At 42.4% G+C, this 22,104-nt stretch overlaps 1 long non-coding RNA gene and 1 pseudogene across 1 annotated transcript in view; one reads left to right on the forward strand and one right to left on the reverse strand.

Moving 5' to 3' along the window:
• Positions 1-6,242: 6,242 nt before the first annotated feature.
• Positions 6,243-7,727, reverse strand: LOC100355066 (serine/threonine-protein kinase NLK-like; annotated as a pseudogene).
• A 636-nt stretch (positions 7,728-8,363) lies between these two features.
• The window catches only part of LOC127483487 (uncharacterized), a 30,420-nt gene continuing 16,679 nt past the window's right edge, over positions 8,364-22,104 (forward strand). Inside the window, exons 1-2 of the long non-coding RNA XR_007909792.2 lie at positions 8,364-8,456; positions 11,274-11,510. This is a non-coding gene — a long non-coding RNA (uncharacterized lncRNA). The remainder of the gene's footprint in view (positions 8,457-11,273; positions 11,511-22,104) is intronic.

A 22,104-nucleotide genomic window follows, 5' to 3' on the forward strand; every position in this document is an offset into this window, starting at 1 on the left:
AGTTGATTGGCGAATGTGGACTTCATAGGGTACAAACAGAAAGGAAATTTATCCATTCTTACAGCTTATCATTTCAGCCTGCACTTCAACTTGTTTTTTCCTGGCCCAGATTGAAATCTCAGGTAAATCCTCATGTCTCTGCAATTACTTGCAGGAATCAAAATGTTCAATCTGGCCATCTGATACTTCTCATTCTACCGTCTCCTCTCCCTCAAGTCAGTGCTACCTCAGCATGTTCTGCAGCCTCTAATGTCCTCCAGCAGTATACAACAAACATGGTTGACAGTAATTAGTTGTTCACTTCAAAATAGATGGTAGAGAGGATTTGGAATCGTTCCCAAATCAAGAAATAATAAATGGTTGAGGATCTTGCTCTGGTTGTGATACACTGAATGTATGGATTGAAATGTCTCATTATATCCCATAAATGTGTATACTTAGTATGTATCAACTAAAAATTAAAATATATTTTAAAAAAGAAAATGGAGTTGTTATGAGTTGGTGTTGATGAGACTATCAAAACGTCTACAAGTTTTGTGTGTGCAGCTGAAAACAAGATGGCACCAAACTTGATCTTGACTTCTGATCAAATAAATGAACCTGCTCTTGTGTACATTTGAGCCAGAAATGCAGTCCAGTATAACAGCTGAGCGATGAGAGAGCACAGGACATCACTGTCTGCTATGCTGAAATCAATAAACCCAGAGAGCAGGAGCCTCATGCTTCCCCAGCAACCCCTCAGGTCAAATTATCTGGGAGCCAATGGTCTAAGAAATGAGGAAGGGAGCTCAGGGATTAATTGCTCAGTCCTTCATTAATCCAAGATAATCTGATTAATGTGACTAGGTATAATATTTGGACGTAGGTAGTTAAAGACGCATACGGTAAGCCCTATAGTTAGTACCTAACATGTAAAAGAGATGTTGAAATTCCAGGACATTTAGTTCTGAATACTTTTATTTTGGTTAATTGCAACTTCTCATTCTTCAGATGAAATATTTGAGTCTTGCCTGCTGTTGTCCATGGGATGGAATTTTCACACTTCCTCTCTCAGAAAATCATGATCTTGAACATTTTCTTCACTTGGTAGTTGAAAGTATGATTCAGAGGTTTCCTGCTGCTCCAAAAAGCAAGTTCAAAAGCTTGCATCAATTACTATCTCAATCCTAATATGAAAAATTTCAGTAGGAGGTCTAATTTGCAGATTCAGAATATTTAGCAAATAAAATGTGAATGTTATTTTTTAAAGTATTCCCCTTTTTGACAGCAAAATATTAATTTTTTGAGTCCAAATTTAATGATGCATAATGTGGTACAAAATCTAAGCTCTGTATATGAGTTATTTTCAACATATCCTGCATTTTTGGATGACTTCGAGAACTTTTGTTGAATTGCCCTATTCCTAGCATGTTCATCACTTGAAATACAAATGAAGGTACTTCTCATTTATTAGTAACCAGTTTATTGGAGAATCTGAACTTTATAGAATACAAACAGAAAGGAAATTTATCCTTTCTTACAGCTCATCATATCAGCCTGTTCATTTTTTCCTGGCCCTGAGTGAAATCTCAGGCAGATCCTTATGCCTCTGCAGTTACTTTCAGGAACTGTTCAATCTAGCCATCTGATACTTCCCATCATTCTACCCATCTCCTGTCCAAGTCAGTGCTACCTCAGCAGGTCCATCTCCCCTGCTGGCCCTGTCTCCCATAGGACTGGGGGATATTGAGATAGGCAAGGGGAAGAGAGTTTTCTCTGCCAGTATGTCTGCAATTAGTGTTGGCTGGCTGCTTGGCATAGCAAATGTTCAGAGCTGACCTTCTCAAAGTAAGAGGTTGTCATTCTTTCCTCTGAGATGGTCCTGCTGGGGACTTCTTAGGGCAGTCTCCTCTCACTGTCACAGCTAGCCCCTGGCTTCCAGCAACCAAGCTCCAACATCTCCAGGAGTCCATCTGGACAGGGTCCATTTCAGGACAGCTCCAAGGGCTCCATTTGTGATCAAGTTTGGCCCCTGGGACACATGAGCTTTTCCCCTTTGTATATTTTCTCCTGTTTTCATGACCTTACTTCTGAGCATTTGAGGAGTGAAACAATGAATGGAAGATGTCTATCTCCTTCCCAAATAAATAAAAAAAAGTTGAAATATTCACAAATATTTTAAATATTTTAACAAAATTACAGTTCAATGGAGCTGGAGCTGTGGCATAGCAGGTAAAGCCCCCACCTTTAGTGCCGGCATCCCATATGGGCACTGGTTCGAGACCCGGCTGCTCCAGATCCTATCCAGCTCTCTGCTATGGCCTGGGAAAGCAATGGAAGACGGCCCAAGTCCTTGGAGCCCCTGTGCCCAAGTGGGAGACCCAGAGGAAGCTCCTGGCTCCTTGGTTTGCATCAGCACAGCTCCGGCTGTTGCAGCCAACTGAGGAGTGAACCAGTGGATGGAAGACCTCTCTCTCTCTCTCTCTGCCTCTCCTCTCTCTGTGTAACTATGACTTTCAAATAAAATAAATAAATCTTTAAAAAAAATAACATGGTGAGAGTCACTAGAATGCCAAGTTTCTATCTTTTGAATATAATGTTGCTAATCCTATTTTTAAATTTAGTTTCCTAGAAAAGCATTATCCAAAGTCCTAAGGGTTGAATAAAATATTCTTGGCCATTTTCCCAATAGAATAATACAAAAAGATGGAGTTTTCTTTATTGTTTTGTGGGTTGTGTTCATCACAGAAGGGGAGAATAGGAGATTGGACAGTCATTCTTCATTTGCTTCCCCAAAGTAGTTCATGCAAACATTTTTCACCTTTGCCCAACAGAGAGTGGAAGAGAGTTTCTTGCAGTTCAAAAATCACTTACTATATGGTGTGCACCAGTAATCTTTTGCTCATATGCGGGAACCATGCTCTGTATTCCCTGGTCACTAATAACTACAGACAGGCATGTCGGGACATTAATAACTTTTGAATGCCCACCTCGAGCAAGGCTTTCTCTGTGTTACACATCTTAATGGTCCTTTGCAGAATGAGGGGTATCTAGCATTATTCAGGCTGAATTATTTTTGAAAGCCTATTTAGGCATAAAGATTCAGAAAAATTATATTCAGACTTACAGACTTTTAGATTTTATGCTTTTTGAATCAGGAAGTTGTAAAAACTTGTGAGTTTATGCATTTCAGAAAATAACTCGCGTTTATACTGTCACTTTAACTGGATACATTTTTAGGAAAAGTACAAATGTGTCTGGATGAGTTCAGTGCAGTGAGGCACCTGAGAGCTGCGTCTCCAGGGGGACATTGAACTGCATTCCTCTCCTGAGCAGGCTTTCATAACGATTATTGAAATTATGATCATGAGTCTGGAGCAAGGTTACTTCAAGTTCAGCATACATAAGAATAATTTAGTATTTTGCACAAAAAATTACAAGTTCTGAGGCTAATTTTGTAGAGCTGTAACGAGGTTGAGGAATAAGCACTTAAAACACACATCTCCAGGTAATTCCAATGAGAACATTTCTATAGACCCCTCACAGACATTTTGGCCTGGTGAGAATGAACTTGACTTCAGGGAGCAGACTGCAGTTTCAACACTAGTCTGCTGGCAGCAAACGCTTCACATACAAATATACTCACACAAACACAGGCAAACACACACAAACATATACACAAATACACTCCTCCTTACACATGCACTCAATCACACAGTGTACATTTAATGTGGTTCCTGCAATGGATTCAATTATTGTTTTCATAAATTAGACAAGATTCTCATTTTTCTGAAAGTAGATGCTTAAGCTTAGGTCTTATTTTTTCTTCTGGGAAACTCATTTATGTAGAGGTGTTTCTTTCAATCTTAGACAGAATTGTCCTTAATCCTTCGGTATCACTATACACTGTGTCAATGACCATGAGTACCTTTAATAAATTTGATAACTCAAAACTGATAATCCATGAATGGGGCAAAAAAGAATAAAAACAGTTTGGCTGCAGGAATGCTTACCCCACACTAAATCTCCCCTCCCCCTTTACTTTTCAAAATCTGACACATTCTCAAGTTAGTTTCAAGGGCTATAAGAATTCTTAAGAATCTTCTAAAAGTGGCCGGCGCCGCGGCTCACTAGGCTAATCCTCCGCCTAGCGGCGCCGGCACACGGGGTTCTAGTCCCGGTCGGGGCACCGGATTCTGTCCCAGTTGCCCCTCTTCCAGGCCAGCTCTCTGCTGTGGCCAGGGAGTGCAGTGGAGGATGGCCCAAGTGCTTGGGCCCTGCACCCCATGGGAGACCAGGAAAAGCACCTGGCTCCTGGCTCCTGCCATTGGATCAGCGCGGTGCGCCGGCCGCGCCGGCCATTGGAGGGTGAACCAATGGCAAAGGAAGACCTTTCTCTCTGTCTCTCTCTCTCACTGTCCACTCTGCCTGTCAAAAAAAAAAAAAAAAAAAAGAATCTTCTAAAAGTAATTAATTTTAAAATACATCATTGTCAATTATATATTAATTATGCTCAAACTAATCCACTCCTGAAAATTTTAGGATTTTCAGAATAGTTGAAAATCTCTCCTGATTAACTTGAAATACTCAAATCCTTCAGATATTTTAACTTAGCAAATAGACCTCATTTTATCCCATTGTTATTGTGGTTTACGTGGCACTGTTTGATAGGGCAGGAAAGTGGAATCAGGATCATTGCTCTGTGATAGGCTTTCAGCCAAGAATAACATTTATACTGATAACTGAATTGCAAGGATCAGTAAGATTTTTAGTTGAAATTTTCTAAAATACCTCATATTTATTCTGGCTGGTGAGGAGAAAGGGATTTAACCTAAGTAGATAGTTATTTTCCCCTGATTATGCGCTCAAAACTGGAGAAGACTTTGGTAGAAGAAGAAAAGGATGATCATCACCAGGAAATGAGCAGGAGAAATTCTGTATGTAAATGAGTACAACAGAAGATCAGAATAAAAGAAGAAAGGTTATGCCTGTGTGTTATTTGTGAAATGCAACGAAACAGGGTCCCTGAATTGAGTCAGGAGGGTGGCAGTGAGAGGAAAAGGGAAGAAGCTTATAGCAAATTTCTCATTGAAGATTTGGTGAGAATTAGCCTTAACCCATCATCCTGTACAAATCAAATTGTTTTAACCATAAAAAATATTTCTCAACTCCCACTATGCAAGGATAACAAGAAATGAAAGTATGAGTTAGCTCCAGTGAACTCCTCCAACCTGAACTAGGTGGTTTCACAGATAAAGTAGGTATCATAAAGTAGATATCTGTTACTATCTTTTTTTTTTTTTTTTTTTGACAGGCAGAGTGGGCAGAGAGAGAAAGGTCTTCCTTTTCCGTTGGTTCACCCCCACAATGGGCGCTGCAACCCACGTGCTGCGGCAGGCGCACCGCGCTGATCTGAAGCCAGGAGCCAGGTGCTTCTCCTGATCTCCCATGCTGGTGCAGGGCCCAAGCACTTGGGCCATCCTCCACTGCCTTCCCGGGCCACAGCAGAGAGCTGGATTGGAAGAGGGGCAACCAGGACAGAATCTGGCGCCCCGACCGGGACTAGAACCCCGTGTGCCAGCGCCGCAGGTGGAGGATTAGCCTATTGAGCCACGGTGCCAGCCACTATCTTTTCTAATAATTTATTTGAGAGAGAGGGAGAAAGAGAAAGAGAGAGAGAGAGAATTTTCCATCCACTGGCTCACTTCACAAATGCCCCTAACAGTCAAGGCTGTAGTCTGGAATGCAATCCAGGTCTCCTATATAGGTGGCAGGAACCCAACTACTTAAGCCATCACCTGCTGGTTCCCAGAAGTGCATTAACAGGACTTGAACCCAGAGGCACTCCAATGTGAGATACAGCTTCCCAGTTAGCATCTTAACTGCTGTACCAAATTTCCACCCCAACCTGTTGTTTTTATTTCCTGTCTTTCATTTACCTACCTTGTGTAACTGTACCCTTTCCTGTACTTCTCCCTATATGATTCTATCCAGGCTGATATCTGCTGCCATGTTAGTTTTGGGGATGGCCATGTGACCTAATTTGGGGCTCAATCAACAGACACTTCTTTTTACCCTGTTTGACTTGAAATTTGACTTGGTATAGGGATTGGAACAACTGTCATCTGCTACTATTATGTAAGAATTCAGGTGGAAGCCAAACACGGGAGCCAGAGCCAAGGTATGGACATAGCAGAGTCCCAGTTGCATTATTTGAGCTTTAAATCCAGCCATGTCCATAGTTAGCTATATCCCAATATTTCTCAGCTTTTGAAATTCAGTAAATCCATTTTCACATTTGCTAGCTTGGGTGTTTTATTTTGAAAGATGAGTATGTGTGCCTTAGCGCCTTCACAAGCCGTCCTCATTGCTTCCAGTGATGGTGTACCCGATAGATCTGTGATCAAATCCTACTGCTGAATGGGTCTCTGTGCCTGAAACAATATTCTTCGTCCTAGTAGTTCTGCAAAGATACATCCGACAGACCAGATGTCAATATCATTGCCGTAATGATGGCTGCCCATCAGGATTTCTGGAGCCTGATAATACTGAGTAACAACTTCCCGAGTCATATGACGGGATTCATCTAATTCTTCAACTCTGGCCAATCCAAAATCACAATTCTTTAGAATACAGTTGCTGTTCACAAGCAGATTCCCTGGCTTAATGTCTCGACGCAAAATGCCAGCTGAATGGAGATATTTCAAACCTCTCAAAATCTGATAAAGAAAAACTTTGACATGATCTGAGCTCAGTGGTTGAGGAGACACAATAATTTTATGTAGGTCACTCTGCATCAATTCTGTGACAACATATATTTCTTCAAAATAGTCAATGTGTGGAAGTTGGAGTATGTCAAGGGCAGAGAGTACATTATCATGTTTAAAAAAACACAACATAGGGGCCAGCGCTGTGGCGCAGTAGGTTAATCCTCCACCTGCGGCGCCAGCATCCCATATGGACGCCAGTCCTGGCTGCTCCTTTTCCCATCCAGCTCTCTGCTACTGTCTGGGAAAGCAGTAGAAGATGACCCAAGTCCTTGGGCCCCTGTACCCATGTGGGAGATCTGGAAGAAGCTCCTGGCTCCTGGCTCCTGGCTTCAGATCCAGCTGTTGTGGCCATCTGGGGAGTGAACCAGCGGACAGAAGTCCTTTCTATCTGTCTCTCTCCCTTTCACTGTCTGTAACTCTACCTCTCAAATAAATTAATAACATCTTTAAAAAAATACACAACATCCTCAATTCCCGGAAGACTCTTTTGCAAGAGACCAGATTCTGGAAGACGTTGGGCATCTTTTTGAGTGCTACTCTCTTTCCATCTCTTGGATCTGTTACTGACCAAACAACGCCAAAGGCTCCACATCCAGTCGGTCTATCCGGCTCAATGTCCAGCTGCTGTTGTGGGTGATGTGAGTGCTGATGAAGGTGTGCCTTCACAGTGGCAGGCTGCAGCAGCCTGTGCCTGAGCTGGGGCTGCTGCGGCTGGTCCAGGAGGCTGTCCCGGTGCCAGTGATGGGAAATACGGCTGTTGCTGCCCAGGGTTTAACATGGCTTTAGCTGTGGCCTTTGCTGCCATGCAGGGTGGACAGCAGCAGCCGACCCCTGATGAAGGTGGGGTTGAGGGTGGTGGTGGTGGTGAAGGTGTGGAAGGTGGTGGTGATGGTGGTGCTGGTGACCTGCTGCTGCAGATGTACCACCATTGTAAGCTGCCATCATTTTTGCATTGGCTCTTGTGCCACAAAGAGACATTAAAAAAATGCCCTTTGATTGGAAAGCAAACTGGGTCAAGCTGTCATTTGGCCATTTAAAAATGAAGAAAAACCACTCACTTCACCTCAGAAAACATAGAGTGGAACTGGCTTTATGTCTTCATCAGTCAATCCAGACAAGTTAGAAGATCTTAGTGTTTCGCTTTTGGGGTGAGTGTGAGTGGAAGGGTGTGGGTTGCTCCCCAATAAAAGCTAAACAAAGGAAAGAAAAAAAAAGAAAAAGGTGAAAAGCACCCCTTCCCCCCAGAATTCCTGCCACCAGTGGGTACTAAAACTCCACTCTTAAATTGGGAGAGGTTCCAACTTTGAACGTGGGAATAAAGGCCAAGCCTCCAAACCTCTAGAACTCCACACACGAAAAGGATCAGGTAACAGAGCACCCTTGGAATCTCCTAAGGTTGGCTCATCTACGCCTTCCATTCCCACATCCTTTTCCAAACACCTACCACCTCCTCAAAAACACAACTGGTAAAAATTCCAACCACCCTAAGTTAGACAGATGGGGGAAATATTCAGGGAAGGCAGCTTCCCCCCACTTCGAACTCCCCAACTCTACATCTCCCCCAACTCCTGGCCGCCTGGCCCCGGTGGGGGCGGGGGCAGCAAAGTTTGCTCGGCAGAAAGAGCCGAGGGAGGAGGCTGCAGGGGCCCAGTGAGGCGGGAAGACAGGCAGGACGGAGAGGAGAGAGAGAACGGGGTAAAAAGGAAGGTAAGGCGGTGCAGGGCGGGACGAAAGAATAGTGAGCAGCACTCTGGACGCCTCGACAGAGGGAACCGCCCTGGGGGGAGGCGAGGGTCCCGGGGCCAGAGAACAGGAGCCCCGGGAAGGCGGGCGGGAGACGGAGGGAAGCGAGCTGACTCCTGCCCCCGCCGCCGGCTGCTTCAGCTGAGGAGGGTTGTGGGGGAGAGCGGGTGGGTCCCCTGGTGACGGCCACCTCAGGGCTCAAGGCTGCTCCGTCTCTCCCCCTCTCCCCTGACCCGGCTTCCGACCCTGCGGCCACTTTCTCCTCTGCAGCCGGTGCGGCCGCGGCCGGACTCACCTCCCCTAGGGAAGCCGGATAGACGGAGCCAGCGGCGGATACGCGCAACCAGCCGCTCGCCGAGGACCCTGTTTATTTTTCTTTAAGATTTTCCGATACCATATAAAATTTAGAAATTTGACAGTTAATTTTGGTAGCTAATTACAAATGAGTGGTCAAAAATACATTTATTTTTCATTTAAATGAATTGAGTTGAATGGGTTTCCATTTCTAAAAATACTAACATTTCTTATTTTGAAATGTGAAAACATCTTTATTTTTCTTCAGTGTGCGATAGCTTCTTCCCTCTGCACCATGCATCTCTCTCTGAGTGACTCTCCTTTTTTATAAACACAACCCCTACAATTCTTACTCTTGTGATTTTGTTCTTTCTCCAGGATTTGATGCTATCAATGAGATTTTTCTTACAGTATTCAGTTTCTTTATCAGGTCTGTGATAACTAATTTTGTTATCAACATGGCTGTGCCAAGGGGTGCCCAGATATTGGACTGAACATTCTTTTGCATATGTCTGTGAAGGGCTTCTGGGTGATATTAGCACTGCAGTCAGTAGACTTAGCAAAGCAGGTGGCCCTCCCTAATGCCCAGGATCTGAACAGAACAAAAATGCTGAGGAAGAGGGAGCTCTTCTTGCCTGGCGGGCTTCAAGCTGGAGGACTGTTTTGTTCCTTGCCTTCCTTTGGACACAGACTGAAACCACACCTCCACCTGGGACTCATGCCAGGAGGTCTCGAGACTGGAGCTACACCATCAGCTCCGCCAGCTCACCCTATAGATCCTGAGACTTGACAGCCTCCATTGTCTCACAAGCCAAGTCTTTGTAATAAATTTCATTGGGTAGTTGCGTACAAGCTTATTCAGTAGTCTCCTCTTATCCGTGGTTTCATTTTCCTCAGTGTCAGTTACCCACAGTAAACAATGGCCCACAAATATTAAATGGAAAATTCCAGATAAATTCATCTGTACGCAAGTCCGTGCTTTCTGAGTAGCATGATGGAATCTCATGCTGTTCTGCTCTGGTCCACCTGGAATGTGAAGCTTCTATTTGTTTGCCATCACCATTCTGAAGACACTACAACCCCACTAGTCACCTAGTAGCTGTCTCAGTTACCAGACTGACATCATATTGAAGTACTTGTCATCAAGCAACCCTTATTTTACTTAATGGCCCCAAAGTGTGACAGGAGTGATGCTAGAAATTCAGACATGCCAAGGAGAATCTATAAAGGGCTTCTTTTAAGTGAAAATGTGAAAGCTAATAAGAAAAAAAAAATCACATGTATTAGTGTTCTGCAGCCACAGCCCCACTTAATTGCTGGCTTTTGGATCCCTTACAAATCTGGCCTCTCCTAGTGCCAAAGAAACTGTAGCCCAGGGGAAATCAATGGCTCTTGATTGCAAAGCTTTGTGCCCCTTTTCAGTCCTCCTTTGGGGCCTTTCATGCTGAAACTGCTAATAAAATGTCCTTTTAAAAATTACAAAAGTTTCATTGTATGAAAGTTGAAAAGTTCAGGAAAGTGCAGCAAAGACACCTGTATTCACAATGCTCAAATTCACTGTTAGCAGTTTGATTCATACTCCCTTGACTTTTTCAAACATTGTGTATATTTACTTAAACCTAAATTGGGCATCATGTGACATATTCTTTGATCATTCTTTTATTTTTTTAGAAAGATTTATTTATTTAAAAAATAGAGTTACAGAGGCAGAGATGGAGAGAAAGAAAGGTCTTTTTTTTTTTTTTTTAAAAAAGATTTATTATTTATTTGAAAGTCAGAGTTACTCAGAGAGAGAAGGAGAAACAGAGAGAGAGAGTCTTCCATCCATTGGTTCACTACCCAATCGGCTGCAATGGCCAGAGCTGTGCTGATACAAAGCCAAAAGCTATGAGCTTTTTCCAGGTCTCCCACTTGGGTGCAGGGTCCCAAGGACTTGGGCCATCTTGTACTGCTTTCCCAGGCCATAGCAGAGAGCTGGATTGGAAGTGAAGCAGCTGAGACTTGAACCAGTGCCCATATGGGATGCCGGCACTGCAGGTGGCAGTTTTACCCACTATGCCACAGTGCCAGCTCTGAAAGAAAGGTCTTTTATCTGCTGGTTCACTCCCCAGATGGCCGCAATGGCTGGAGCAGAGCTGATCCAGTCCGAAGCCAGGAGCCAGGAGCCTCCTCTGAGTCTCCCCTGCAGGTACAGGGGCCCAAGCACTTGGGACAACTACTGTTTTCCCAGGCCATAGCAAAGAGCTGGATAAGAAGTGGAGCAGCCAGGACTCGAACTGGCACCCATATGGGATACAGGCTCTGCATTCGATGGCTTTACCCACTAAGCCACAACATCGGCCCCCACTGTTTTATTTTTAACATTTGATGGATGGGTATTTTTCCATGCCAGTAAATATTATTTTGCAACAACTGTTTTCATGTCAACAAGTCTTTTCCATCATACTAATGTAATAAAATCTGTTTTTATATCATTACCATTGTTAGGTGTTTAGGTTGTCTGCATTTTTAGGAATGTGATATCAACATGGCTGAAACTCTGCAGGAGTACTGTCAACCAATGGATTCTTGAAGATTCATTTGGAGGAAGACCCAGCAAAGTCTGACTTGGGCATGTAAAGCCTCGGTAGCCAGCTGACATTCTGTCTTTCAGTCCTGAGATGACAGCTGCAAATATCCCAATAGTATGGAAAACCTCCCTCCCAAAGCTGCGTCAACCCAGAGGTAAGATGTATTAGGAGGCTAAATGATGTTGGGAAGAGTGGGCTTGGTGCTGGGAAGAGTGGGCTTGGTGTTGGGAAAAACAACTCTTTCAGTCTTTGGTTAAGTCTTCTATTCAGGAACATTCTATTTTTGGAATAAGGTGAGAGCTTTTACAAGTCCTGTGTATGTTATCATACATAATTTTAGCAACCTGGAAACAGTTCTCAAAGAGTCAATTTGCCACCCTGAGGTTCAATTTTCTCACATCCAGTGTAAGTATGTGCCTTAAGACATATGCTAAGATTCTTTTCAATTCTGAAATCCTGCAACCCTGTGCATAGAAATAAACAAAGAAGTTTTCCTAGCTCTTCTGTGTGGACTACTCAGACAGCTGCCATATCTAACTAGCATATTCCAAAGAAACACAGATGTATGGAGCCATGACACACATCCTAAGAGGAAAGTCTAATCCTGGCAGCAGAACTTTCTGGGAACTAGCAAGAATCAAAGTGGGAAAGACTGAGTGATGTGGGCTGATAAAGTGAAGATCAATGACGAGCCCGTGATTAGAACCAATAAGCATTTAATTCATTTGTTTAAATGAATTCTTTGCTGGAGTGGATGTGGGGAGGAGGGCCTCTGATGGGCATACAGGAAAGGATTCTACCTCTCTTCTGATTCCTAAGTCTTGTGTGAGTCTGTCTCATTGGCAATACCATATTCCAATCTTCACTGTTCCAGAAGTCTGTGGAATGCAGTTCCCAGGCACTCAGTGCCCATGCTGAGCAGAGGGGAACAGAGAAGACTGGGAAGAGAACTGTTTGCCAACAGGCAGGATCTGACTTAACTTTCTCTCTTTTTTTTATTTTCTCAGATTACACAAATAGTATTTTTTCTTATCTTTCCTGTCCCTTACTTCTGAGCCAAAAAATTGCCCAACTTTCTATCAATTCTCTTTGTTGTTCAAGTATATGAACTCAAGTAGTTCAAAACAATTGCCTGAATAAAAGAATAATAATAGAAAAGTTCTCTAATGATGATTAATAATGCACAAATGAAGTTAGATTCCTTTCTTAGTGGAAGGCTTTTTGAAATTGTCTTAATCATGTAGGTGAAGGTCATAGACAAAAGGGATTATTTTTCTTTAAATTTAAAAATCTAATCAGCTGAAAATTACCATGACCTTTGTTCTGACATATGAAAGCCTTCTTTTGATTTTCTTTGTGCTAGTAAGTTAATGTAGAAGGCAGTTTCTGAGCATTTCCTAAAAACATCACCACCAAAAATCTCTTGCCAGAGCCTCATTAGCTGCTGTCATTTATGGAAGAACAAGCTCTGGGCTTTTATCAGACTAATACCCATAATGTTAGTGCGTCCTGTTGTGTCTTTGTTGTCTTTGAAGAAACTGTGTGGTGCTGGGAAAAATAATTGTATGCAAAGATGACACCTAAGGGAAGAGAGTGCACCCAAAGAAATGGCCAAGTTTGGATTTGTCATACTGTATGGATTTTCCATTTAGCTCAAGTGAAGGGATAATATTCACAAAATATTTTCAGAACCAAGGCTTATTCCAATTAAAGCACTCTGATAGAAGGAGAAGAAAATATGGAGCATATTTTTAAAACTTATTTATTTGAAAGACAGAGTAACAGAAATTTGATTTTTATCACTGTGATAGTAAAGGTACTACCTCTGTCAACCTAGGAGTTGAATACAAAGAGCCAATAGAGTACTGGCCTCAAATTGCCTTCTTTTGGGGAATGTTTCTCAAAAATATTTGTCAAAATAAAATATTAGAAAGCTTGTCTTGCTCTTAATTTTCGTTTTAAAAAGCCAAAGTGTTCTTTAAGGAGAAACTTTGAATTGCATAAGATCCACAATACTGCAGTCATAAAATGATGTTCCTGTAATAGAAGATGAAAAAGAAAGAGCCAAGTGAAGAGGTCTCCCCTCAGAGGAAATTGCAAGGGTAGTGCCATTGACCAAGAGGGTGCTGAGGAAGGGAAAGACCAGGGAGAGTTTGTGCTGTTGTTAGTTTGCTGCTAAACAATGCAGATCTTCAGTGTGTGCCTTGTCCATACAGAATTTCATTGTCTAGTAATATTTTGAGGTAGGGATTTTCTCACATTCCATATTGTACCAAAACCCACATTTTTGCTGAAAATTAAGGTATGATCATATTTCACTGTTTCAAGTCCCAGTATTTGCTTTCTTTAGTTGTCTAATTGTAGGATGCTTCTTTCACCATAAGCAAAGGACTGTCGGAATCTAAATGATACCAGTCTGTTGTCTGATGATCTGTGCTCACTCAACAAGCACATTTTATCTTCTGGGCCTGTGCTGGCTGTTTGAGGAATGAGAATGGCCCTGACTCACCAGCACCAAGAATAAATCTCTCTAGAGGATCTGTGAAACCTTTCATTCAATAGCTTAAAATCTGTCATTGTCTTTTCCTCTGATAGGTGAAGCATTTATTAGTTGCCAAGATCTACTTATTTGGAAAACACTAAGCAAATGTAGTCATTGGACATGGCCTAGCCTATGTTTTAATATCTGGATACTAAATCTAAGAGATAAAATTAAACAATTTCTCTTGTCAGTCTGGAATAATAGTTCCATCTGCAAGGAGTTCTTCCGGCTCAAGTTATACACTTAAAGAATTGACTCTGCTTTCCAGAACCATATGATACAGTCAAGTCTGAGAGGTGGTTTAGGGTAGAGTCCCTCATTATTAAATGTATAATCACCTTTGAATCCGGAAGACATGCTTTCACAGTTTTTTAATTCACACCCAGAAACCACAATTCATAAATAGAAAAAAATCAAGTGAGTGGCCTTACAAACACAATAAGCCTCAGAGTTATTTTGAATAGTGATATTCACTTTTTTGTCTTGCGTTAGCTTAAGGCATTAACCACTAGACTGGAAAGCACAAGACCATTGTAACTTACAGGTGGTAGGAGTCAGAGAAGTTTATTGCCTAGGGGAAGCTAATCAACTTGAAGATAGAGCAGGTCCTAGAGAATTGGTTTGCACAAGGGGCCTTCAGAAAGGTCATAGAAAAAGTACATTATGAAAAGTTACGTGTTTTTGTGTCCCAAAATGGCTTTACTTTTTTTCAAATGTATTACTATTTTAAAATTTTATTTAGTTATTTTTATTTATTTGAAAGGTAGAGAGAGAGAGAGAGAGAAGAGGGAGAGAAAAATCTTCAATCTGCAGGTTCACTCCCCCAAATACCTGCAACAGTTAAAAACTGGCCCAGGACAAAATCAAGAGTCCAGATCTCAACTGGAGTCTCCTATGTGAGTGGCAGAGACCCAAGTACTTGGGCCATCACCTGTTTCTTCCCAGTGTGTACATTATTAGCAGGAAATCGGAATTGGAAGTGGAGCTGACACTCAAACCCAGGCAGTCCAACATGGGATGCAAGCATCCCAGGTGACATCTTAACCACTGCACCAAATGCCCACCTCTAAGCTTATCTTTCCTTACATCTTTTCACATGAACCTTTTGAGGTACCCTCATATATAATGATGAAATAGTAATAACAGTGTTACTGGTAATACAATGAACCTACCTAAAATGTGATTTGACCTTGTATCACTTTGATTTAAAATTCATCAGTGGCTCCCATCAGTTAGTTTGACAAACATTCCCTTAGCCTGTGTGGGGCTCCTTTGTGGAGCTCCAGTGGCTGGTATTTTGAGCTGTCACTTATCCTGCTTTCCAATCCTTTATACTCTGATTTGTGGCTCAGTTTATCTGTGTGTTAGTCAGCTTTTCATCACTGTAACAAAAAACTGAGAGAAAATAAATATAAAGGAATAAGAATTGTTTTGGCTTGTACTTTTGGAGGTTCTCAGTCCAAGATCAAGTAGCTCCAGGTCTGGCATCCAAAGAGGGTGGTGGATGGTAGAATGCGTGCATAGGAGGGAGCACATGGTAAACTAGGAAAAAGAGAGACGGGGACATGCTCCTCATTTCTGTCCATGTCGTCTCTCCTGAGAAGTCCGTCATGATTCAGTCATGGGACTCTACTCTAGCAGTCTAATCCAACCCAACCCTTCATATACCATAATTGGATCAAGTCTGTGCCATTGTCAGTTTATCAATTTATGACTTTGGGGATTAAATCTCTGCATGAGCTGGGGAGTCAAACTTGATCAGGTCATACTGACCGCAGTGTCATGTTGTGGCTAGGATTGTGCAGGCTCTCATTGCCACCTGGACTTCCTATCCTACTTTCCTCCAACCCATCTCCATTTCCTTCCTCATCCATTGTCAATGTATATTTTGTCCTCCTGGCAAACTCCTACACATCCCTCAAGATTCAGCTTAATGGTTCACTTTTCTGAAATGCCTTTACTCTGTTCTCAAATCGCATCAATCATTATAGCTAGGGCTTGATTACCTGTTTCTTAGTAGAGACTTACTAAATATTTGCTTAATGAATGTAAAACAGCACACAACCTCAACTAACTGGGATGACTGAACAAACTCTTGTCCTCCTAAATGCAAAATTCTCATAACTAGGCATTTTAATATGAATTAAAATTTATAATTTTCCATCAAAACTAATAAAATAAATGTAATTTAGTGCTATATTTTTGGAATCTATTTGAATCTTCTACACCAAACCTTTTTACATGTTTTCACTTGCAAATTAAAGAATTTTGGATACTGAGAATGTTATTACTTTCCAAAATGCTCTAATACTAAATCTCAAAACTGAATGAGACTTTATTTTTTATTATTAATTGCTTAAATCTAGACCAAAGAAAGCTTGGAAAGCTTCCAGGCATATCCACCATCTGGCTTTACTGTGTATGGTTCCAGAATCTTGTAAAGATGTAAGACAATGTAAAAGGGGTCACTTTCCAATAGGTTTAAATCAAGAAAGATGATGCTGTCTTCTTCACCTCATAAGATGCTGTATTAGTGACAACCCAAGGCTGTTTTGGAATCCCATATCTCAAAGAATGGGGTTTAAACAATTGAGTTTACCAATGCTCTCTCACAAAGAGTGTTGAATGGTATTGACAACAACAAAAGAATTATTTGCATTAGAAGATGAAAAAACATGAAGATATATAGGTGGAGTTGCTATAGATATGACTTACCTAAATTTGTGTTGCTAGTAGCCAAGTCCATGATAGAAGTCTAGTATGTGAGTAAATAAGCAAAGAGATTACTTAAAATTTGTAACATTCACGAACCAGCTTAATTAATTCACGCCTTGACCAGAGAAGGTGAAGCTATGTTTCCCTCTGCTATACATCCCTTTGGTACTTCCAGAGCACTTTTATGCCGTAAATGCTGTGCATTCATTGTTTTAGTCTACGAAGCTGTAGACTCAATGGGTCAGAGATTTATTCACTCTGGTACCCCTAACAACTATTATGATGCTTTGCATGTGGTAGGCACTCTAATTGCAGAATAAATTGGTAATTACAGGATATCGTAACTTTGTCTTTCATTTACTGTTGTGAATCTAGCCCATAAAACAATGCCAATATGTTGGTGTATGTCAGAAGACCCCAGGAAACATTTCTGAAGTAAATGAATATTAGAGGCAATCTCTTCCACTTTTTACCTTTGAGATGAAGATACATCTGATATGTGCCTAACACAGTGCCTAGAACACATTAGCTTCTCACTACGCTTTTCTTTTATCAGCTTTGAAATGCAAAATGAAGTGTCCAAGTAGAAAAAAAATAATTAAAAATAAAACTTCTTTAAACATATAGCACTCTTGCAGGAACTGTTGCTATAATCAAGCAGATAGGACATTATCTCCTAATACAAGGAAATACTCATCAGTCTTTAAAATGATTGTTGATATTTAATGTTTGAGATAATGAAATGGTAGAGTTGAGAAGACTCTGAAAGATCACCAAATCCATCCCTCTAATTGAACAGGGAGGATAAGTGGTATAGTGGTTAAGGTGCCACTTGGAATGTCTTTATCCCATACTGGAGTGCCTGAGTTCAAATTCTGGCACTGCAACCAATTCTGGCTTCTTTCTAATATGCATTCTTGGAGGCAACAGATGACAGCCCCAGAACCTGAGTTCCTGCCACCTAAGTGAGAGAGGCTAAAGATTGAATTCCTAGATCCTGGCTTCAGACTGGCCCAGCTTCAGAGGTTGTGAGCATTTTTGGGGAGTGAACCGACAGATGGAAGATCTTTCTCTGTTTCTCTCTCTCTCTCTCTCTCTCTCTCTCGCTCTATCAAAATAATAAATAGGCCGGCGCCGCGGCTCACTAGGCTAATCCTCTGCCTTGCTGCACTGGCACACCAGGTTCTAGTCCCGGTCGGGGTGCCGGATTCTGTCCCGGTTGCCCCTCTTCCAGGCCAGCTCTCTGCTATGGCCCGGGAGTGCAGTGGAGGATGGCCCAAGTGCTTGGGCCCTGCACCTGCATGGGAGACCAGGAGAAGCACCTGGCTCCTGCCATCGGATCAGCGCAGAGTGCCAGCTGCGGCGGCCATTGGAGGGTGAACCAACGGCACAAGAAGACCTTTCTCTCTGTCTCTCTCTCTCTCACTGTCCACTCTGGCTGTCAAAAATAAATAAATAAATAAATAAAATTAAAATCAGACAGCCTTAAGATAAAAAAATTTTCAAAAATAATAATAATAAATAAAACTTTTAAAAGAAAGAAAGAAAAGGGATTTTCTTGAGCATTAAGCAGCTGGCCATGTGTTCAAATGTATTTGGTTGCCAAATAAGAACAAACTTCAGGTATTGTGTCCCTAACTTGGAGCTCTTTGCATTATATACTAGGTGGCTCCAATAACAATTTATGTCAAGAAGAAGGAAAGTATTAAGCCTTTCACTTATCTATATAGATGATGATTTCTAAAAACTAAAAGAAAAGCTATTACTTCTACATTTTAAAAATGTTTTTGGGGAGGAGGTGGGAGAAGAATATAGCTCTGTGATCAACATACCTTGAACTTCATGAATTCCTCACACTTTTAAGATATTAACATGAACTCAAAGCTAGTGTTTAACAACAAGAGATGCTTAAGCCCCATGCCCAGGAGAAACTGGCTACCCGTGGGACCCCAGAACCTGTGCTTAACACAGGAGACAGGTGTATAAAGTGTTTAAGAGCCAAAAATCTCATTTAGGAGCAAGTGGGGAAATGATGCTCCCATGCTTAGAACTCACAGCCCTGGAGAGTTAACTCCAAAGGCAGAGAACACATTTCTGAAATTAGCCTGTTGGACTCAGAGCAAAGTAATTCAATAATGTGGCTTATGGAGTCATAAAGGCTGGAGTCCAGGGGCTGCTGTTTGGTTCAGCATGTTAAGCCAGAATCCAATATGTGCACTTGTTTGAGTATTAGCTGATCCACTTTTTTTTTTTTTTGACAGGTAGAGTTATAGACAGTGAGAGAGAAAGACAGAAAGGTCTTCCTTCCGTTGGTTCACTCCCCAAATGGCCGCTATGGCCAGCGCTGTGCTGATCCAAAGCTAGGAGCCAGGTCTTCTTCCTGGTCTCCCATGCGGGTTCAGGGGCCCAACCTCCACTGCCCTCCCGGGCCACAGCAGAGAGCTGGACTGGAAGAGGAGCAGCTGGGACTAGAACCCAGCACCCATATGGGATGCTGGCACTGCAGGCAGAGGATTAACCAAGTGAGCCATGGCACCAGCCCTGCTCCGCTTCTGATCCAGCTCCCTGCTAATGTGCCTGGGAAAGTAACAGATGGCCCAAGTACTTGGGTCCCTTGCTACCCACATGGGAGACCTGGGTAGAGTGCCAGGCTCCTGGCTTTGGCCCATCCTAATCCCAGCCATTTGTAGCCGTTTGGGAAGTGAACCAGTAGATGGAAGATCTCTCCCCCTCCCCCTTTCTCTATAGCTGTCTTTTAAACACATAAATCTTTTAAAAATATCTTTAAAAAATTTAGACTGGAATCTAAATTCCAGTTGTATTACTTCCTAGTTTATCTTCGGCAACCTTTAAATTTTTCAAAGATTCGGTTTTCTAATTTGTAAAATCGGTATGTTAATGATAATCATGGGGGACGGCACTGTGGTATAGCGGGAAAAGCCAGTGCCTACAGTGCCCACATTCTGTATGGGCACCTGTTGGAGTCCCAGCTGCTCCACTTCTGATCCAGCTCTCTGCTATAGCCTGGGAAAGCAGTAGAGGATGGCCCAACTTCTTGGGCCCCTGTGCCCTCATGGGAGACCAGGGAGAAGCTCCTGTCTCCTGACTTCAGATCAGTACAACTTTGGCTGTTTGGCCATCTGGGTAGTGAACCAATATATGGAAGACTTCTCTTTCTCTCTGCCTCTGCCTCTCTGTAACTCTGCCTTTCAAATAAATAAATAAATCTTTTAAAATAATAATCATAATAATTTGTACATGAATGAGGCATTCAGCACAGTGTATGGCATTTACTGAGGATAAATTATTGTAAACTTAGTTCCAAAATATTCCATGGGCATAGAAATTTCTAGGAACATGTTTTCTCAGCAAAGCCAGGTTCCATTCAGCAGGAACTAATTTGTTTGTGATTTTCTGGCAAGCAAGGGGATTTAGAAACTGGCTTCCCCTGGAAACTCAGCCTGGCATTGAACCCACAGCAGGTGGTTCAAGGACACTTGCACTTTCCTCTTCTCTTCCCTCCACAAACTCTCCCATTTATCTCTTTTACTGACAGGACGAAGCACAACCTTTGTTCTATCCTGTCCTCTACTGACCTTACTCGTGTTCTAATTCTCTCCGAGAACTCAGTGTGTGACATCTGGTTATCCAGGAGTACTTCTTCCTGTAAGGGGTGAGAAGGTGCCATTACCTTGTGGAATTCCACACTTGCCCCATGCGCCCTCCAAGATGGGAAGCAGGGCTGCATTTTAAGGGCAGCCCATTTCACTACAGTCAACACCTTCTTTAAACGTCTGTATTCTATCATGTGCCAAGCCTATGTAGGAACTACCCAATCTGGGAGGCAGACAGATGCCAAGAGGCCCCAAGAACTTCACAAAGCCCTGCTGCACTTGCCTTCTGAGTAGGCATCCAGAGAAGGGAGGAAAAAAGGGAAGTGATTTGGTGTTCTCTCTCTCTCTCTCTTTATTTTTTTTTAAGATTTATTTATTTATTGGAAAGTCAAAGTTATACAGAGAGAGAAGGAGAGGCAGAGAGAGAGAGAGAAGTCTTCTAACCGGTGGTTCACTCCTCAATTGGCCGCAACGGCCGGAGCTGTGCCGGTCCAAAGCCAGGAGTCAGGAGCTTTTTCCAGGTCTCCCATGTGGGTGCAGGGGCCCAAAGACCTGAGCCATCTTCTACTGCTTTCCCAGGCCACAGCAGAGAGCTGGATAGGAAGTGGAGCAGTCAGAACTCGAACTGGTGGCCATATGGGATGCTGGCACTGTGGGTGGCAGCTTTACCCGATATGCCACAGCGCTGGCCCCTGGTGTCCTATTTCTTAGAATTTTGGACCTGAGAAAGGTTTCCTGGGAAACCCACTTAATGCTGAGTATTCTTGGAAAATGGCTCCCTGAGCTATAATTCCCAGGTTGGGAGAAGAACTGTTCCATGAATCCCACGAAAGTGCAGGTTGTTCCCAGAGCAGAAGGAAACAGTGTTTCTCAGGGGTGTGACCCAAGGAGAAATGCTAAGGTTGGCTGTGGGGACCAGGTGGCGTCCATGAAATTTGTGTTGTGTGTGCTTTTATTTTCTAACTTTCTATCTTGGTCTCAGTGAGCCTGTGAACTCTTGTGGGTCCAATCTCTCTGTTCCCAGCAGAAAACAGCTAATAAATTGATTGAACTTAGTTGTTTGGTGATTTAAAGCTTAATCAAATTTAGCTTAACCTTTTTCCAGGGGTGTTTGGATTTTAAAGGATAATTATCAGACAGGCTGTGTTTAACTGGAAAAAAAAAAGATTCGTCAAGGTGGCATTCCCAGCAACAGAGAAGGAGGTGTGTGGCCGTCCCCACAGGGATTCCCCACTACTCTTACGTTCACTCAGGAGTTACTTGATGTCTGGTCACAGATAAGAACTGTGGACAAAGGCAACTCTAACCACTTCTAATGATCTAAGGTCTTCTCTCTCTGCTCTTTGCAAAGTAGCTATACCTTTCCTACCAATGTGATCATGCAACACACAGCCCATAGGAATGGAATTTTTTTCCCTTTATATTTTATTCATTTGACAGCCAGAGAGACTTAGAGATCTCACCTGCTTGTTCATTCCCCTTAATTGCCCTCAACAATTAGGACTGGCTTAGTCTAGAGCAGGGAGCAAGAAATGGAATCCACATGAAGATAGCCTGCGCCATCAGCATTGCCTCCTGGGGTCTGAGTTAGCAGGAAGCTGGAACCAGGAATCAAACCCAAGCACTCCTAGGTGAGATGTTGGCATCTGAGCCAGCAGGCTAAACACACATCCAGGACCTGTTTTTCAAACCAAAACCTGTAGATGTCACTGTTGGACCCATCTTAGCTTGTTTCTCTCCTTAAATTCAAGGTTTCCTGTGTTTCTTTTAAACAGATGTCTAGATAAAATGGGCCTTTTGGTCTCAGAGGCTAAAGGAAAAAAAAAAAAAACCTTCCTTTTTCTCAGACTTCTGTTGCCTGCTTTGTGGGGAGCGGA

The sequence above is a fragment of the Oryctolagus cuniculus genome, chromosome 13, assembly GCF_964237555.1.
Source record: "Oryctolagus cuniculus chromosome 13, mOryCun1.1, whole genome shotgun sequence".
NCBI classification, from domain to species: Eukaryota; Metazoa; Chordata; class Mammalia; order Lagomorpha; family Leporidae; genus Oryctolagus; species Oryctolagus cuniculus.